The sequence below is a fragment of the Eulemur rufifrons genome, unplaced genomic scaffold, assembly GCF_041146395.1.
Source record: "Eulemur rufifrons isolate Redbay unplaced genomic scaffold, OSU_ERuf_1 scaffold_33, whole genome shotgun sequence".
Classification (NCBI taxonomy): Eukaryota; Metazoa; Chordata; class Mammalia; order Primates; family Lemuridae; genus Eulemur; species Eulemur rufifrons.
The window spans coordinates 3560001-3580000 of NW_027182816.1; positions in this window are offsets into that span (position 1 = coordinate 3560001).

The window sequence follows — 20000 nt, forward strand, 5'->3', positions numbered from 1 at the left end:
GTGGAGCCGTGGGGGCAGGGCGACGGCCCCCCGCGGCGACAAGGACCCCCCCCCACGGGAGGGGAGGGCGCGCGGGCACGGAGAGACGGGCCCGGGCACCACACCCCGCGGCCAGTCAAGCATCGTGACCGTAGCGGCCCGCGCCCGAACAACCCCGAACGAGGCTCGGACCGGGCCGAAGCCCGTCCGGGCCCCGCCCCGGAGCGTACGGGCGCGGCGGGTAACGGCACGACGGATGGCCGGAGGAGAGAGACCGCGGGACCCGCGTGCTCCTGCACGCGAAGCCACCGACCGGGGGAGACGGCCACCGCGGGGGACGACGGCGCCCCACACGCCATCGACACGCAACGCCACCGCGGGCAAGCGGGCAGGCGGCGGCGGACCACGGGAGAGGCCGCTACGGACACACGGGGGAGAGCGATGCAGCACCGGGGGCACGGACGCCCTCCCGGCTACGAAAGCCAGACGGGAGAGGACGAGATGGCTCAAGGCGGCGGCGAGCGGGGTGGGGGCCGCCGGGCGCGGCATAAGGCGACGACGGGGGAAGGGGCCGACGGGCACCAGGAGGCCCGAGGGGAGGGGTGTAGCAAGCCTCAGACGGCAGCCCACCGGCCAGGACACGCACGGGATCTCACCGCCAGTGGCCTCCGCGCACAAGGGCGGTCCCGCGGCACCTGGGACGACCGGCTGCGCCTTCGGCGAGCTCCCCAAATCCCCCGCGCACCTCGCAGTGCCCGGACCCCGACCGTCATCGCGGTCGCGTGTAGCTCCGGAAAAACGCTCTTCTTGCACGCACGCGCGACCGGCCGCCCCCCAACGCCGTCCGTCCCGCCACGCGGAGGCCCGCCGACCGTTCAACCGAGGCACGTCGCCGGGGGGGGTGGGGGGCGCCATCCAGGGCCTTGGCGGCCAGGGCGACGCCCCCTCCCCGCGGCGAGGTCAGGTTCGGGCAGCGCAGTCGGGCGAACGCTCGTCGCGGGGCGGTCGGCAGCCGTGAGGAAGAGAGAAGGAACACCCTTTCGAACAGGGATGAGACCCCGCGAGGGCGAGGCACGAGAGCCCGTGGGAGGCGAGACCTGCGCCGCGACCGGGCCACTGGGGAAACAACGCCACGGGATCCCACCGCCCCAAACCCGAGAGCGGTCCCGCAACGCGCCCGTGACGCCAGCCGGCCAAAGCCTTCGGCACCCCTCCCAACGGGGCCACGGCCTCACCACCGGGGCGTCCCAGAGCGACACCGGCCTTCGGCCCTCGGCCCGCACGCCACCGCGCCTAATCCCATTCTCGTCCGTTTCCCAATCCTGTCTCGCTCCGGGGAGCACCGCGCACCGGTGGAACGACCCCCTCGTTGGCCGGGCGGTCCCCCAAGCCGCAATCCACAGGCGCCAGCACGGGAGCGCCCATCCATCCGCGGCCTGGCACGGGACCGGGTGGAGGGCCGCACGCTCACAGGGGCTGGGGAGGGGGCGCGAGACGGGCCGCACCACCACCCCCTTACCCCAGCGCACACCGGGGCGACCCGCGGCCGGGGCACGCAGCGCACACACGCGGGCGCCCTTCACAGCTGGAACGCCGGCCCGGCCCGGCGTGACCCTCCCCCAGAGTTCAGAGGGGGAGGCGCGGACCACGTTAGGCGAAGAGTGGCACTCGGCCCCCACCGCGGGGGCCGGCGGACCGCTCCACCCCCACGGCAGGGGAGGAGGGAACTCTGCCCACGCACAACTGGCAGCCGCAGGGGCGGCGCCTGACGACGCGCAGAGAGGCGGCGGGCTGGGGGATCCGACAAACCCCAGAAGAGGACACGCCTCCATGATCGCTAGAGAAGACGCTTTCTCGCCGAAGGTGGATCGCCCCCGACCCCCGGTCGCCCCCGTAAGGGCCCTGGGCGGAGGCGTTCAGGCACGCCCCGGGGAGGTGTGGGGGGGTCTGCGGCATGGGGCAAAACACGCACGGTTGGCGACTCCTGAGCGTTCGCGGTCGGGGCCCCTGGTCCAAAAGCCACCTCACTTCGAGGGGGACACTCCCCCGTCGGTATGGGAGAGGGGTCACCGAGGCAGACCAGGCCGGTGGCAGAGGCCCCCCACGGGGCCGGCCGGCACCACGTCGCCGGCCCGGCCCCACCACGATCGCCCACACGACCGTGCAACCACCCCACCTCGGGCAGGGTGGGAAGAGCACAAGCCGTGCGCTCGCCTTTCGAAGTCCGCCACGCACACATCGTGGGGACGCCGAGACAACGCCCCCCGCCCGCCCACGCAGCGCAGGAGGATGCCTCTAGGCTTGCCCGCCTCGACCCCCCCCAACCCCAAGCACGCTGCTCGAGGGTGTACCCAACGCAGCAGACGCTGCAGCGGCGACCAGAGGGGGACGCCGGGAACGAGGACGACAACCACCGCTCGGTTTCGGGCACCTTGGAGAACAACCCGGTGCGCTCCGGGGGCACCACAAAAGGGCCACGCAGACCCAGCAGCCGCGCGCCAAACGGGGCGCGCGACCGGGCGGGCGGCACGGCCCCGCACCCGTCCGTCACGGGCAGGGGGGACCCCGGCCAGGCAACAGCCACACAGGGCGAGCGAGGGCTGCCCGCTGCGTCAAGAGGACTCACGACCCCCCGCCAACGCCACGAGGCCGAGGGCGGGGCGACCGCGGTCGGGCCGGATAGTCTCGCACCCGCGCCTCCCACGCACCGCCCACAGGCGGGGAAGGAGAGGTGAGGTGCCCGCGGGCAGAACGAGAAGAGCGGCCACCATTCACCACGAATGGACCGTCCCTCGCCTGGCACGCGGCTCAAGGCCCGGGAGAGCACGACGTCACCACATCGATCAGGCCCCGAGGACGGGGAGGGTTGGGGGAGGTCAGTCAGGCCGGCGAGGACAGCGATCCGAGGAGCCCGCTTCAGCCTCGCCAGCCCCGCCTCCCAAGCACAACCCAAAGACGAGGACCGCCTGACACGCAACGGCACAGAGCCAGCGGGGTAAGGGGGAAGGTTGCCGCAAACCTCCCCCCCCCCGGGTGCCGTCTCTCGAGGGGACAAGAGACCAACGCGAGAGGCGGGCACCACCGTCGGGACACTCCGACGCCCTAGAGCCGGCGCGCGGGCCCAGGCGGTCAGCTCAAAGGGAACAGGGCAGGGCGCTGGATCCCCACGAACCCAGAACCCTGTCCGCGTGCGGAGGCCCAACCCCTCCAGCGACAGTCGCCGAAGGACAGCGTGTCAGTACTAACCTGCAGGCGGAAGATGACGATATGAGGTGATCAAAAACACCGCGCAGGAAGACGGGGACCGAGCCACTTGAACACGCCTGCCCCCACGACACTCGACACGGCCACCTGTCCCCAGCACGTCCCCAGCGCCAGCAGACAAGGGGCACTCAGGGACATCTGGTCGGCCCCCGTGGCGTAGAGGGCCAGGGAGGCCCTCACCGTCCACGCGCGCCACCCAGGGCCCAGCACGGGGACTTGTGGAGGAGAAAACATCGGGACGGGACCGCCACGGCCCACGAGCGGCCGCGGGCCGACAGGGGTCGCCCTCGCCGGCCACCCAGGGCCACCCAGGGCCCGGTCCCCGGCCCCAGCACGGGGACTTGTGGAGGAGAAAACATCGGGACGGGACCGCCGCGGCCCACGAGCGCCCGCGGGCCGACAGGGGTCGCCCTCGCCGGCCACCCGCGCCACCCAGGGCCACCCAGGGCCCGGTCCCCGGCCCCAGCACGGGGACTTGTGGAGGAGAAAACATCGGGACGGGACCGCCGCGGCCCACGAGCGCCCGCGGGCCGACAGGGGTCGCCCTCGCCGGCCACCCGCGCCACCCAGGGCCCGGTCCGCGCCCCCAGAGTAGGACTCGGAAGAAGCCACGGACGACTGGGTGCCACTCACAGGGCTGTCCCTGCCTCCTGAGCGGGAACCAGGGAAAATGGGTAGGAAAGGCGAGGCCGAGGGAGAGGGACACGCATGCACGGGACGGCGGCCGGTCGCCGGACACCCTCCTCTCCCGCCCGCGTGTGCCGTCTCCTTCCTGTCCCCGCGGGGTGGGTCGGGTCTCCAAAGCGGCCACAGCGTGCTAGTCGACCTGCCCGGGCAGCCCCGCAAGCCGCCTGGCTGGCTGAGCCTGGAAGCGCGGCGACAACGTCCTCCCGCCACACAGCCCTGCAGGCCCAAGCTCTGCCTCCCAGATGTCCCAGCCGGCGTCCCGGCACGAACCAGATGGCCCCGCGAAGGCTGCTTGCTTCCCGGAACTCAGCCTCGCTCGCATCGGGGACTGTCCCCTGCTTTGCCTGCTGCACCGAAGATTCAGAGGACAAGAGACTTGTAGAAAAGCGGCCGCCAGGTGGAGCCCGACCACAACCGGCGCCAGCCACCAGAGGTCTGCTGCAAGACACGGGGCAACCCTCTGGAGCCCATCATTTCAGAGTCCAGAAGGTCCCCCGGGGGCATCAAACACAGTCCCCCTACTCCCCACGGAAGCCATCGAAAAATGACGGGTCAGTCTAGGGCCACGCCACCCTGAACGCGCCCAATCTCGTCTGATCTTGGAAGCTAAGCAGGCCCCGGCCTGGCTAGCACTGGGATCAAAGAAAGGATGGGTCGGCCCGACCACCGACATCGTCCACCAAACCCGTCTCTGCACAGACCACAACATAGCCGAGAGACAGACAGGCAGAAACAGAAACAGAGAAAGGGAGAGAAAGGAAAAGAACAGAAAGAAAAGAGACGGAGAAACAGAGAGAGAAAGTCAGAAAGAAAAAAACAGTAAATAAGAAAAGACAGGAAGAGGGCACGGGGAAGAAAGAAAAAGGAAGGGAGGAAGGAGATAGGAAACACAGAAAGACAGAAGGAAAGAAGAAATAAGGAAAGAAAAGACAGGCAGAAAGAAAGAGAATGAGAAAAAGGGAGGAAGGATGGAAGCAGAAAGAAAGAAGAAAGAAAGAAAGACAGACAGACAGACAGACAGAAGGAGGGAAAGAAAGAAAAGAAAAAGAAAGGAAATTAAGAGAGAAAAAGAAAGAGCACGGAAAGATGGAAAGAGAAAAAGATAGAGAGAAGGAAGGAGAGAGAAAATATAGAAAGAGACAGAAAGGAAGAAGGAAAGAGAGAGAAAGGAGAGAATGAGAAAGAAAGAAGGTAGGAAAGTAGAAAGGGGGAAGAAAGATGGAAAAAACAGAGATAGAAACACAGGATAACAGGAGAAAGGAAGAGAGGAAAGAAAAATGGAAAGAAATACGGAAGGAAGGAAGGCAGGCAGGCAGGAAGGAAGACAGGAAGACTGAAAGAAGGAAACAACAAAGAAGTAAAGAAAAGGCAGAAGGAGGAAGAGAAAGAAAGAAAGAAAGAAAGAAAGAAAGAAGGGGGGGGGAGAGATGATAGGATGAGAAAACCTTTCTGTCGTGGAATCATAAAACCCCTTCCTATCTTAGGATCATGAAACCCAGGGTGGAACTATGATACACTTCACATTCTCAGAGCACGCCGGCTGGTGAAACAAAGAAAGAAGTCGGGGACAAAGAGAACACATTCACGGGGCCTGGCCGGAGGCCAGGGTGGGGCGGCCCGAGGCTGTCGCCAGAGCCATCTCTGTGGCAGGACGTCGCAACACGCCTACCGGATTTTCCCATAACGCTCGCCCGCCGCCAGGTGACCCCCGTCATCCACCGATCCAAGTGTCAGCCTGGAAAGGACGGGCTCCCTCGTGGGGGAGGGAGCGTGGGGGCGGGAGTGGGTACACACTGGGTCGCAGGCCTCCTCCCGGCCCCTCTCGGACCACGTCTCTCAGCCCTCGGGCACACTCCCCACCACTAGTCGACCAGAGAGCCCCCGGGGGCGGGGGGCCGGAGGGGGGCGTCCACGGCAGGGAGAGAGGACAGGGACCCATCGGCCCGTGCTAGATGCCACGGGTGGAGGCAGGACCTGCTGAAGACACACGAACAGTACGGAGAGGTTCAGAGCGGGGCCTAGGCGCAGCCACTCACGATGATTGGACAGACAGTTGGACTATCTGTCACGGTGGACCGAAGCGCATGAAGTGGGCGCTCCCGGAAACGGCGTGTGTGTGTGTGTGTGTGTGTGTGTGCGCGCGTGCGCGTGCGCGTGCGCGTGTGCCTGTGTGTGGGAGGGAGAGAGAGAGAGAGAGAGAGATGGGAGAAGACGGTCGGTACATTCACTCACTCCTGTACCCGGGCCAGTCGTTTCTCCCGAAGGACAGAAATCCATAAAACACCCACGTCTAAAGAGTGTTTACACAGAGCTAACCCTAGGTCGAATCAGTCAGGAGTCGAGTGCGGGGAATCCTATGGTCCCAAACTGGGACTCCAGTCCCGGCCCCATAGCAAAAGGGGGTCATTTCTCAGAAAACGCACGCACACAGAAACGGGTAACGTTTATACAATTTTATACCGTGGTAGTGACTTCCTTCCCCGAGCCCGTGTTCTTAGGATCGGTCTCACTACATAGTACTTTTTTTTTTTTTTTTCTGAGCTTTATTTTATTTTATTTTATTTTACTGTCATTTCGTTAGAGATGATGGGGAGGGGTGGCGGGGGAGCAGGGCATAGTTCACTCACTGGAAGCCTCAAACTCCTGGGCTCCAGCGATCCTCCTTCCTCAGCCTCCCAAATCGCTGGGACTACAGGCGTGTGCCACCATGCCCGGCTAATTTTTTTCTATTTTTGGTAGAGACGGGGGTCTTGCTTTTGCCGAGGCAGGTCTCGAACTCCTGACCTCAAGCGGTCGGTCCTCCTCCCCGCCTTGGCCTAGGATTACAGGCGTGAGTCACCAAGCCTGGCCTGGATCGGTTTTTAATAGGTAAGGTCTACGAGACATCCCAGTCCAAACATCGATTCGGTGGGTCTCTACAGGATTCCGGGCGGAGATCCGATCTGGGGTTTACAACGTGGAGAATTAAGGCCTGGCTAGCAAAGAGCCCAGTGACTGAAGAGGGACGATGCTCGTCAGTCGTACAGAGCCTGAAAAGATGCAACACGGGGAAACGTTTCCAGGTTCCTCTCAGAAGAGGATGTCAGATGAGATGCCGAAACGAAAAGAATGGGTTCAAGCCAAAAGGAAAAATAGATAAATAAGTCAATAAATAAAACTACGGGAGACAGCCAGGAGACACTGTTTCCTCAGAAATGGCTAGGAAGCCTCCCAGGATAACCTGGATAGCAGCATATGTTCCTCCTCCTCCTCCGGCTCCCTCTCTTGTGTTCGTGTTTGTTTTCTGTAAACGCCAAGATGGGGCAGGGGTGGGGGACACCACGCCGGGTGGGCGAGCAGATCACCCTTCCCACCACAGGAGGGAGCACACACACACACACCCACCCACCCACCCCGGGTCATCACTCTGTAGTTCCGCGTGAGTGAGGTGAGGCCCGGAACGGTGCTAGTAGCTTTCCAAGTGGTCAAAAAGAATGCACAATAACTGGACCGAGGCCTGTCTGGACGCTGTAAAGGCCCACTTGAAAACTTATGCTTGCTCGCTAGGTGACCGATGTCCGCTTGACCTATGTCTGTAATTGGAAATACGTACCTTGCGGAGATAAAACAAAGCAATTAACTTGTAACTAAGTGTTTAAACTTTCCAGCTGCCTGTCGTAAAATTGATTGTGCTTGCTTAACGCCTGAAAGAATGTTCCTTAATTGGAGCTATCTGTTTCTGTAAACCTGCTCGCTTAAAGACTGTAACCGAAACGAAACGGGGGCCCGAGGCTGGTCCCGGACCACACAGCTGCGGAGTAGGTGGTATAGTGTTGTTTCAACCGCCGTGCCTAAAGTCACGGAGCTCTAGCTTAGGATAGTCTGAAACCTTCCTGCTTTTTTCGGCTCGGGGCCATTCTCTGTACCTGTACCCTAACAGGGCAGGGGGTGGTCGCTGGCCAGCTAATATGGACTCATGACTTGGCTCAATTCGGTCTCTAGGTTGTCCTGTCTCGCACTCCGTACTATAACAGATGCCATACCGGTTCAACCCAGCTCTGAAGGAAAGAAATGCCGAGCGTTCCACTAGCCGGAGGAAGGCAAAACGCACCTCTGCCTTCCTCTGAGGGCACGTCTGAGTGAACGGGTCGTTCTCCCTGCCCGTCACCCCAAGCCCCTCATCCCGGACCCCACCACACCCGGCCTTGACCTCCTCGGCCCTGCCCACCAGGCCCCATCATGGCCTCTGGAGCCTGGGCTCTCTCTCTCTCCAGGCACTGGCACTGCCCCCCGCCCCCACCCCGGGACCTGAGATCCAGGGCCTCTGTCTCCCAGGCCTCCCAGCTGTCTTGACTTGCGGACTCAGTGCCTGCTCTGCCAAGAGAGACCTCTTGCTGCGGGGTGGCTCTCAGTGGCTGCATCTCAGCGGTCTAACGTGTCCCCCACCATCCACGTGGCCGCCGGCGTCAGGCTTCGGTGCCGTAGTGCCACCCTGCCTCCCTTCCGGGGGAATCCCACGCTGCCTCAGGCCCATTATGACCTGGAAGAGGCTGCACCTGTGGGGTCTGCCCATTTCCACTACCCCCCCCCCACACACACGTCACCCCCCGGCCCCCCCATAGGGGTTAGGAAGAAGGCAACACTTTCTGGTACAAGGGTTGAACTGAAGGGGCGAGTGAGTGGCCACCTGGCAGGGGCATCGCAACAGATGGCTGAAGAAGTCAGCCGCCGAGTGCAGAAATGTCACGGAACTTGGGGTGCCACTGCCTTGCTGAGATAGGGCCAGGGCAGGCTTTAAAAGGCTAAAATTCTCCCTGCCTTTGGTACGTTAATACAGAACCCATGGTCCTTTCTAATTTTTGATTCCCGGAGAGGCAGGAAGTATTCCAAATGGCCACGCCATGGCTTTTCTAAATTGCCCACAAGGCCTTCTCCGACCCAGCGGGTCAGGGGTTTGCTTTGGTGTTACATCGTGGTAAAAGAGACATCCCACAGCAGTGACCATGTCCATCGACTCCGTCGGCGCTCTCAGGCTCGTAGTCCCACTTTTCAGACAAGCCTGGATGGCCACTCCGTGTCACTCTTTGCCAAATGCCAGCCACTCTCCTCCCCGCCCCGCATCCCCCATTTGGCCACCACAACTCTTCATCCCCAGGCGCCCTCCAGTAAAGTGTGCTCCTGTCTGTACACCTACTCCGTTGGGGGCGGGGGGGGGGGGGAGGTGGCACAAGAGGTGGCTGGTGGCCGGAGCAGGCCCGCCACCTTGAGTGTGTGGAACAGCGCTGAGGATTTCCTAAGGGAAGAAAGAGGGTGGGGAGAGCGAGAGAGCATCTCCTCCTCGTGAACCTCACAGATGATTGAGGACAAACAGGCCTGCACGGGGAGGGTGCCGAGTCTGCACCAGAGAAAATGGCTTTGTGGGGGGGTGGGAGGGGAAGAGGGCAGAAAGATTTTCTGTCTTTTTAAAACTTCCCCCAGGCTTTTGGGAACTTGCAGCCCGGCCTGCATCCCTGAGGCACGTTAACTCTTTGGTTATAACTCCAGGTGGCCCCCAGGGTGGGCGGCCCACAGAGTTCAAGGGCTTTCTTCTCAGCAGAGACGGGACCTTTAGAACAGCTAACTGCAGTAATTGCCTGAAGCTGAGAACCAACCCTCCTTCCTTTAAAACCTCTGTATTTCTGCCTAGGCCTATGTTCACGAAATTTGGGGGTTTGAGACTGAGAAGCTCTACCCTATTTATTTCCTCCTTTGTCAGCAAAGTAGACTCTCTGTTTTCTTACTCCTCATACCGCTTGTCCTCGTTATTCGGCCTCGTGGACAAGCAGCTGAGCTTTCGGTCACAAGTCCACACCCCAGGGTGGAGGGGTCCAATCCACCCCTGTCCAGACCTGGGCCCTTCCTGCCTCCCTCTCGAGACGATCTGTTTGGCAGCCCAGCCGCCTTGGACTGGGCCACAAGGAGGACACAAAGTAAAGACCCAGCCCCCCCGCCCCCCCCCCACACACGGTAGTGGCGGTGGGTGGCAGTTCTCCAAGGGTTTGGGGCTTTTCCTGAGGCAGGAGACGGAGGGGACTGATTTCTTTAGAGCTCCGTCCCCTCCCCCATGCGGTGTGCCGCCTGGAAGCGGCAGCTCGCGGGGCGGGGTCGGGGCTGAAAGCGGCTCCGCCCGAGAGAAGCCCGAGGCGGCTACGTGCAAGCGCGCATGCACAGTCAGCTCGCGGGGCGGGGTCGCGGCTGAAAGCGGCTCCGCCCGAGAGAAGCCCGAGGCGGCTACGTGCGAGCGCGCATGCGCAGTCAGCGCAGTGAGTGGGGGAGGGGTGGAAACCGGCGGAAGGGCTCCGCCGGGGGCCCGGCCATCTGTGCGGCCAGGCTAGGGGTTTCCCTCTTGGGCCGGGAGCTCGTACCCCGCCCCCAGCCCGCAGGCAATCCCGAGGGGCAGAAGCACGACTTGCTGGGCACCTCCTCGGGCGAAGCGGTCGCGGTGGCTGGGTTACGTGGGGCCCAGACGAGTCTCTGGTTCTGGGAGCGGCACCTCCCCCACGCGCCTCTCCTCTTGGGCCTTCACCCTCCCCCCCCCCCCCCCGCTCCGGCCCCAGGGGAGGGGAGGAGTGGGGGGCAGGGAGACGACCTCAGGGAGGAGCCAGACCAACTGAATGAAAGCTTTTCATGAACTCGTGTGCCTTTCCCAGGGAAACACCATTTCTGGAGTCTATGAACTAAAATAAAATCTTAAGCCGCCCCCCGCCCGCCACCGCCAGCTGACCCGTCCCGTGGTTGGCCCAGGGAACCCTAGAAAAACCCTTAAACCTGAGCTGCTGCCCCGCAAGGACAGGGGAAGTCAGACACTCCTCCCTGATGGAGTCAGATTTTATAACAATGAGATACTGAATGTCCGACGGGCCTAAGGCCAGGCAAGACAAAGCTTAACGCATATCTAGCAGGCCAACCGTTTACTGAACTACAGGGCACTTGAGTTTTGGGTAAACTGTCCAGTGGCTTGTCTGTGATTAGCAGACCTCCTTACCTTAACTGAAAACATGATGCAAAGCCTTTAGGCAGAGGTTCATTTATGTCATCAATTGCAAATCAAAGAATCTTTAAACCCAGCTGTAAACCTGTAAACACCGCACCCTCCCTCCCCCGCCCCCCCCAACTGCCAGATGTCCTGCCTTTTCAGCCCAGACCAATGTACCCCTTCCATGTTTTGATTTGTGATTTTACATGTAATTCCTGTCTCCCTAAAATGTATGAAGCCAAACTGTAACCCACCCCACCACAATGGGTCCGCTTGCTCAAGGCTTCTTGGGCGTAGCTCTCTGGGCCATGATCACGGCCGTTGGGCTCAGAATAAAACTCTTTAAATTATTTTGCAGTGATTTGGGGTTCTTTTCCATGGACGAGTCAATCGTGTTCACATTATTTTAGCCTTGGGAGCTTTTTCTTTTCTATTATGTCTGATCCTGATCGCTAGCCAGGTATTCATTCATATTTTTGGTTGGTGGTGGTGCTCAAGCTCGTCTTTGTACATCCCAAATTGGCGTAAGCCACCGTGAATATGTTTTACACCTTCCAAGAGCTAGCGCTTATTGCCGTATCATAACCAGGGCTCGCAGCAATTTTTCTTTTTTTTTTTTTTAAAGCTGCTTCCACTTTCCACCTAGGTATACATACGAGTATACCCTTTAAATGAATGCTTGCATCGAGGAACCAGGAAGTGGTTTTTGTTGTTGTTGCTGTTGTTGTTTTCCCCCAGTCATTTATCTGCTCCTCAACCCTCATTATTTATCACACACACACACACACACACACACACACACCCCCATCTCTGTAGAAAAGCTCACGGAGATTGTTCATCCACCGCGTGCTTTCTGTTGACAGTATCTGAGACGATAAGGAGCACCATGCATTCTGTTCTAAGAGAAAAATTGCATATATCAGTATGATTATATTTTACTTCTTGTGTGAATTTAGTGGATCTCATAAAAGCTGATCTTGGTTTTCACAGCAGAGAAAAGTGGGCTTCTGTTTTGGTTTTGTTTTTGTTTTTCTGGAGGGGTGGTGTCTTCACATAAGTGATCATCTTTACAAGTATGCTATATCCGAGAAATTTCAGAAAGCTGCAAAGAGTGACTTGTTGACAATGCTTGCATTGAATGATGTATCTGAATCTGTGAATCGAAGGGGTCAGCATCTGACCAGAAAGCACTGTTAGAGGAAGAGGGGTTTCGGGTCTTTTCCTAAATTGTATCTGCCTAAGGCGGAAAATATTTCTGTTTCCCTATGACATGGTATTTTCCTCACAAGCAGTGTTAATGGCTCCATATGTCTCTAGACTGGCTGCAGAGCAGAGACTCCATGGTCTCCACTACTTGACTCTGTCTGTCCAAGAATGGCCTCCACAGCTCTCCTCTGTGAGATATCCACTCTCAGAGGTGGCACGGTATGGTGGGTAGGGGGATATGCTGGATTTTGAAAACTCAGAGTTTGAACCCCAGTGCTTTATTTCTTAGCAACATGAACTTTGTCAGATCACATCACCCTGCTGAAGCCCAGTCACCTAAAGGGTAGAAAATGCAATGGATAGATTGACGCTTCTCTTCTCTTCTCCTCTCTTCTTTCTCTCTTTCTTTCTTTCCTTGTGTCTTCCTGTCTCTCTCTCTCTCTCTCTCTCTCTCTCTCTCTTTCTTTTTGTCTCTTTCTTTTTTTTCTTTTGACGGGCCCTCACTCTGTTTCCCAGACTAAAGTGCAGTAGCATCATCATAGATCACTGCAACTTCAAACTCCTGGCCTCAAGCGATCCTTTCCCCCTAGGCTTCCCAAAGTGCTAGGATGCAGTTTTATTTTTATCTGTGACACCATGGGAGGAAATATCTTTTAGGGTCATAGGGTCAGAAATTTAGATCTCTTCTTTGAACTCATGGTAGCGGCTAACTGGGATTTTCAGTGTGTAAACGTAAGCCACTTGTAATTTCACCAGTACTCCCGTTACTTGTCATCTATTCAGGAGGTGAACTCTTCTTCCCCTACCATCTACTGTTCAAACGCGTTGGCCACAAGGATAATTTGAATATCAGATTCAGAGCACAAATAATTAAGGTCCTGTAGCGTTAATAAGTAAAAGGGGCCACACACAAACCTGTGGAAGTCTGTGTCCCTTCCAGTTTTTTATTTTGTTTGTTTGTTTGTTTGTTTTTGGGTTCCCCCCCCCCCCCGAGACTGAGTCTCACTCTGTTGCCCGGGCTAGAGTGAGTGCCGTGGCGTCAGCCTAGCTCACAGCAACCTCAAACTCCTGGGCTCAGTCGATCCTCCTGCCTCAGGCTCCCCAGGAGCTGGGACCACAGGCATGTGCCACCATGCCCGGCTAATTTTTTTCTATATATTTTTAGTTGTCTGGACAATTTCTTTCTATATTTTTAGTAGAGACGGGGGCGGGGGGTCTCACTCTCGCTCGGGCTGGTCTCGAACTCCTGACTTTGAGCGATCCTCCCGCCTCGGCCTCCCAGAGTGCTAAGTTTACAGGCCTGAGCCAACGCGTCCGGCCTGTGTCCATTCTTTAATGTTGTGTGTTGCTCAGTTATGAAAAGGCAAGGGAACATAAAATCCGAGTTTTAGGGATGACTTATAGGCTCAGTATTCTTTTTTTTTTTTTTTTTTTTTTTGCCTCCTCTAAGCCTATGTGAATATCAAGGAGGGTAAAAAATTCAGTGTTCTCAGTTCAGTGCCCAACCAACCTCTGTTTCCAGAGTAAAAATTGAGCATCCTATTACACCTTTATTTCCCTTTGGTATGCTAAGGCCCAACTCGGCAGAGAGGTCACTGTTTATTCTCTTGGCTAAGATCACATGTGCCATAGTCTGTCTGCTTTGTCTCCTTTAGGGGTAATCATCCAATCTTACCCGGGCCCCTCACATCCTCGTGACAATAGGCCTCCTTGGTTTACTGAAATAGAAAAGACCGGCTCATCAGCAATGTTTGATCGGTTGCTTCAGAAACAAATGTTGTTCTGCTTTCTTTACTATGTTTGTTTTTTTTTTTTTTTTTTTTTCCTTCTTTCTTCCGTCAGACCCAATCCGATATAGGTGGGAGAGAAGGTAACCGGAGCCTCTTGAAAAACCGAAGTGAACCAAAGCGAGCTCACAGATTCAGATAGAAATCAGGAGGAAGAAAAATTGAGAGATAACATGGATTTTCTGTCTAGCGGGTGTTCTCACACTTCAATTTTACCAGAAGCGTTAGGTAGGATGACGATGACGATAATTGTGACAAACACTATTCTCATTGGACAGATAAGGAGGCAGGCTCAGAGTGACGAGTAACCTGGGCCTAAATAGATCGCTAAGAAGCATCATAGTGTGTTCCTTGGTTACGCTGTTTTGTGAAGCTCAAAAAGTTTGGGGTGCGCGTGCGTCCATGTGCGTACGCAATCATAGGTGTTCTAGTAAAACGGATATGAGGTAGGATTTCCCATACCTTCAATGATTTCATGTCCTGCAGGAACATAATGTTCCGGGATCAGGTTTTTATTCTGCCTTCTGTGCCACATGCTCAACATGCCTGTGACTTTACAGCCGAGACTTGCTCAGGGGGAGCCCATTCTCATCTTCTGGGAGGTTCTGCTAATCTTTAAAAGACAAGGACATAGGAAGATGATCCTATAACAACGACTGTGACCACGATTAAAGGCTTACTGTTTACCACGCGTGCTTCTGCGGGCTTTGCCTGCATTTGCTTTTTCACTCTGCCCAATATCCCTGTGGGGTAGGCACCATGATTTCTGCATTTGCAGATGAAGAGGCTGAGGCTCAAGAGGATTTATGACTCGCCAAGTTACCAAACACGGAGTGTCGTCCAGGTAGCCAGTCCAGGCCCCCCGGCTCTGCAGCCACTCTGCAATGCTGATTCTGAGCCTGACCGTTTCATCACTGGTGGCTCCCTGAGAACCTTGACTCGGCCCCCTTCCTCAGTTCACTTGGGAAACATATTCATGTGTGTGTATTTCTCTCCTTCCCTCTCCCACCCCCCCTCTCTGTTTTAGTTTTTATTATTTTGAAAAGTGCATAGAACGATAAAAACTTTAAAAGTAGGAAAAAGCTTACGGAACACATAAGGACACAGAGAAAGAAAATATCTGTGTACAACAGTGCAACGCATTTGTGTTTTAAGTCGTGGTGTTGCCAAAGAGTCCAAAAGTTTAAAAGAAAGAAAAACAAACAAACAAACAAACAAACAAACAGACAGACAAAAAAAAAAAACCAAACCACCATGGAAAAGTTTATGAAGTGAAAACACTTACAGTAAGCTAAGGTTAATGTATTATTGAAGAAAGAAATTTCTAAAGGTAAATGTCGTGCGGCCTAAGTGTCCAGGGTTTATGAAAACCTACAGTAAGTAATGTCCTAGGCCTTCACATTCACTCACCACTCACCGCCAACTCACAGACTCACCCAGAGCAACCTCCCGCCCGCCCTGCAAGCTCCATTCACCGTAAGTGCCCTGGCCTGGGTGTCCCACTGCACAGAAACCTATTAGACTGCATTTCTTCCCATTACTATCAGTAGTTGTACATTTCTTAGGACTGTAGGCCTACGATACACCTCCAGGCATAGTTAGGGGTTGGGAAGAGGAGGGAAGAGGCCATTCTTCATTTATTAATTGGGTAGCATGGGGACAGGGGAGGCAGTTTCCTCCTTCTCCTCCTCGGCCCCCTTCTCTCTTGTTTCGCTTCTCCCTCTCTTGTTTTTCTTTATTCCTCTCCCAGTTCCCCCTTCCATCGTCTCGATGGATTTGGATGAGACGTAGACATTTTCTACGTCAGGCCTTAATCATACCGAGGGAGCAGGAGAAAAGTAAGCCGCCTACCATGACACAATGGAATGGAAGTTTGTCAGCCATTGACTGCTGTGGCATTCCGACATTTAGTGTCTTCAGGACATTCTATATTTCTGCTATCCCACTAGAATATATCGCCTCGATCACTACTGTGTGGCCACATCCCAGCTGTTTCGTGAGCCACCCTCAATGTTCGTGACAATGTAGTGTGGGGACTCCCTCCGTCTGGTGCCTTAAACTCGCACATTTGGGGTTTTGTATCAGGATAGCAAAGCGATCGCCTTTAAATAACCTGGCTGGCCATGGTGGCTCATGCCCGTGATCCCCGCAACTTGGGAGGCAGAGACGGGAGCGTGACTTGAGCCCAGCAGCTGGAGACCAGCCTGGGTAACACGATGAGACCTCATCTCTACCAACAAAAAAAAAAAAAAAAAAAAAAAGAAAAAAGAAAAATTATGGCGGGTGTGGCAGCATTTGCCTATAGTCCCAGCTACTCAGAAGGCTGAGGCAGAGAGGATCACTTAAGCCCTGGATTTGGAGCTTGCTGTGAGCTACAATCAGGCCAAGGCGGCCTGGGAGAGGACAGAGTGAAAGAAATCCTGTCTCAAAAAAAAAAAAAAAAAAAAAAAAAAAGAAAGAAAGAAAAGAAAAGAAAAGAAAGAAAACAAGACCGATAACACAACACAACTTAGAAGACTTGGTGTTACCGAAAGCTCGGCCACCTGCCCACGAGGCCGAATAACGAGGACAAGCTGTTTGAGGAGGAAGGAAAGAGAGAGTCTATTTTGCCGGTAAAGGAGAAAATAGGGTAGACCTTCCCATCTCAAGCCTCCGAATTTCCCCGAACACAGGGCTAGGCAGAAATACAGAGCTTTTAATGAGGGGGGGAGGGGTTCTCAGCTTTAGCGATGATTGTGGTTAATTATTTCAATCGTCCAGGCTCTGCCAAAAACAAAGCCTGTGAACTCTGCCGGCCGCCCACCTGGGGGGGGGCGGGGCAGGGGACCACTTGGGAGTTTTAAGAAAAGATTTAACCTGCCTTGGGGACATAGGCCAGACTACAAGCTCCCAAAAGTGGTGGTGGTGGTGGTGGTGGTGGTGATGGGGAGCGTAAAACGACAGAACGTCTTTCTGTCCTTTATTGGTTTCTCCTTTTTCCCCCCTAGGTGCCAAAAGACCTGAGACTGATGCCGAAAAGAAATAGGTACAGGCGCCCACGTGCACACACAAAGATATACGATCGAATACATCGTGTTGACAGTGGGGGAAACTGGAAGATGATGGGGAAGTATCACGAGCAACTTTGTATTTCTTCCAGGACAGGAAAATGGACACGAAGAGAAAAATTCATCGTTCTCGGCGTAGGATAAAAAGCCACATCTTGTTATATAATATAATTCATTCTGTGATTTAAGTTTTTATACGACATGATATTCGATAAGCCTAAAAAACAAGATAAAAGAGAAACAAACAAAAGGGAAAAAATAAAAATAAAAAAGACGACGGGCAGAGGCCTACGGTCCCGGGAGGAGGCAGAGAGCGGGAGGAGGGGCGCCTCCCGCAGACAACAGGGCGGGTGGGCGGAGACCCGCTAGAGGCTAGGGCTGCCCCGGGCGGGCCCAGAGCTGCGGGCCCGGGAAGAAGAGGGTGGGACCGTCCGGACCGTGCTCTCCTCCCCGCCCTCCACACCTCCCGGGAGTCAGCTCTTAAACTCCCAACGTCACCTGACTTTCCAGATCCCGAGGTCTGATCAAAGTGGCCGCAAGGTGACACCCAGCAACCGCTGCCGGTGTCATCCTGAAAAGAACGGACCCTATGACTGACGGGGGTGGGGCGGGGTGGGGGTGGGGCGCACAGTGGGTGGCCCGGCCAGCTCCCCTTCCGCCTCGGAGCGGATCGGATCATCTGGAACTTTATCCAGAGAGGAGAGAGTGCCCCTGGGTGTGTGCTAGAAGCCGGAGGGTTGGGGCAGGGACCTACCCAAGAGAGAAGTAGAGTACAGGGAGTTTCAGAGTTGACCCACTCACGATCTCGCCCTGGTCAATACAAGAGTGGCAATATCTGTCACCGTGGAATGAACACTTGGTACCGAAGACCTTTGTCTATGCTGGCCCCCCTATGCCTAGGGGGGGCATGTGGCCAGAATCTGACATCCTAAACGTCTTCGTAGAAAGAATTTGGGGGCGGGGGTGGGGGAGAGAGACAGAAATAGAAAAGAAAGGGGGAAAGAAATGGCTGCCACAAAACTATCAGAACAGATAAGCGACCGATAGGGCCTATCTGGTTAAGTTCTTTCCCTACCCAGAGAACGGTGGACACAGAGAGTCAGGGATAGAATTTCACGCTCGGCACTGTCTCTCGTGGCAGCGGGAAGGTGGAGGGTGGCTGAGGGTTCTATGCTCCTTTATCACACACCGTCAGGTAGGTCAGGTAAAATTGAGGACAGATTTCCAGTGTTTCGAGAAAGGAAGAGCACTCGTGCAGGCCATCTATCTGTACGTGGGAGAGTGTCCCCGAAAAGTGGCTTTCAGTGCCGGGATGTGCCTAGGCCAAGAAGGTTACACGATCCTGAGTGAGAATGGTCCGTCCCATAGAGTCAGTCGGTAGGAGGCCACCGGTCGAGACGGAACTGCCCCCCCTCCCACCCGCCCCCGCCCCACAGAGCAGACAGACTCAGAATGGAGTCACTCGGTGCCAGTGCCCTGCCCGGGTGCCCCATCATTCAACCGAACTGGGAAACAGGTGGGCTTTCCGACCCTCGGGAGGGAGCTTCACGGCGGGCGGACAGATCAGAAGGGGCCCGGCTCCCTTGAGCGGGCAGGCTGGGGACGGTCGGTGGGGTCTCTTGACAGGAGGCACCACGGAACCCTTGAGGCAATGTCGGGGGGCACCTATGTTGCGGTCCAAAGCTAGCGTCTGAGAAGTCGTCCCGAAAGCATGATGGCGTCAACAAGTCCCCTCCGTTCAAGAAACGAGATTCATTTCTAGAGGAGGGCCACCCACGCGGGAGAACCGTAGGCTTCCTGTGGACATTCTCTTCAAAAGGCAATTCACTCAGCGGAGTGAAAATCGGAAAAATCGCTGTCCTCTGACGCAGCTGCAGAGAAAAGATGGCACCAAAATCAATGAAACACACACATACACACACAAACACACCTCCTCCCATCTGAACGAGCACTCCGGACGGTCACATAGGGAGAGCGACGGGCTCTCTTCCCACCCTGTGGTTCTCTACCTTTCGTTGCGGTTTTTTCCCTCAGTGGATAGAGGAGGAGACACAGGGGGCTCAGCCGGCATGCGAGTGGGTTTATCATCCTCTGTGAGTATCAACACGCGACACCACCTAAGTGAAGGAACACACCGGTGTTTCATGTCATGTGGCTCAATGCCTGGCAGATACGAGCCTTTGCAGGCCTCCTCGTGATCGACAGGACGTCGCCTTGGACACGGACACATCTTGTCCCTCCCTCCCGAGGCGATAGGCGGTTCCGTACCTCCTCGGGGCCAGGGCACAGTCTGCCTAGGCACCTACAACACGTGTGGCAACAGCCTCGATGGCTCTGCCATGAGAACGAACTCCCGTGGCACGGGGGTGGGGCGAGGGGGGGGGGGTCGGGTGCTGAAGAATTCAGCTGAGTGAAGGAATGCCACGGGATTCAGAGTGCCATCGGTGGGCTGAGAGGCGAGCAGGGCGGGCTTTGAAAGGGTAACATTCTCCCTGCCTTCCGTCTGTCTGTGAATACAGAACGTACACGCCAGGCGGGGTGGCTCACGCCTGTAATCCTAGCACTCTGGGAGGTAGAGGCGGGTGGATCGCTCAAGGTCGGGAGTTCGAGACCAGCCTGAGCAAGAGCGAGACCCCCATCTCTACTAAAAATAGAAAGAAACTATATATCTAAAAATATATACAGAAACAGTATCTAAAAATATATACAGAAAAATATTAGCCGGGCACGGTGGCGCATGCCTGTAGTCCCAGGTACTCGGGAGGCTGGGGCAGTAGGATCGCTTGAGCCCAGGAGTTTGAGGTTGCTGTGAGCTAGGCTGACGCCACGGCACTCTAGTCTGGGCAACAGAGTGAGACTCTGTTTAAAAAAAAAAAAAAAAAAAATATATATATATATATATATATATATATACACACACACACACACACACACACGTATATCCAATTAGCTGGGCATGCTGGCACATGCCTGTAATCCCAGCTACTCGGGAGGCTGAGGCAGTCTGATCGCTTGAGCCCAGGAGTTTGAGATTGC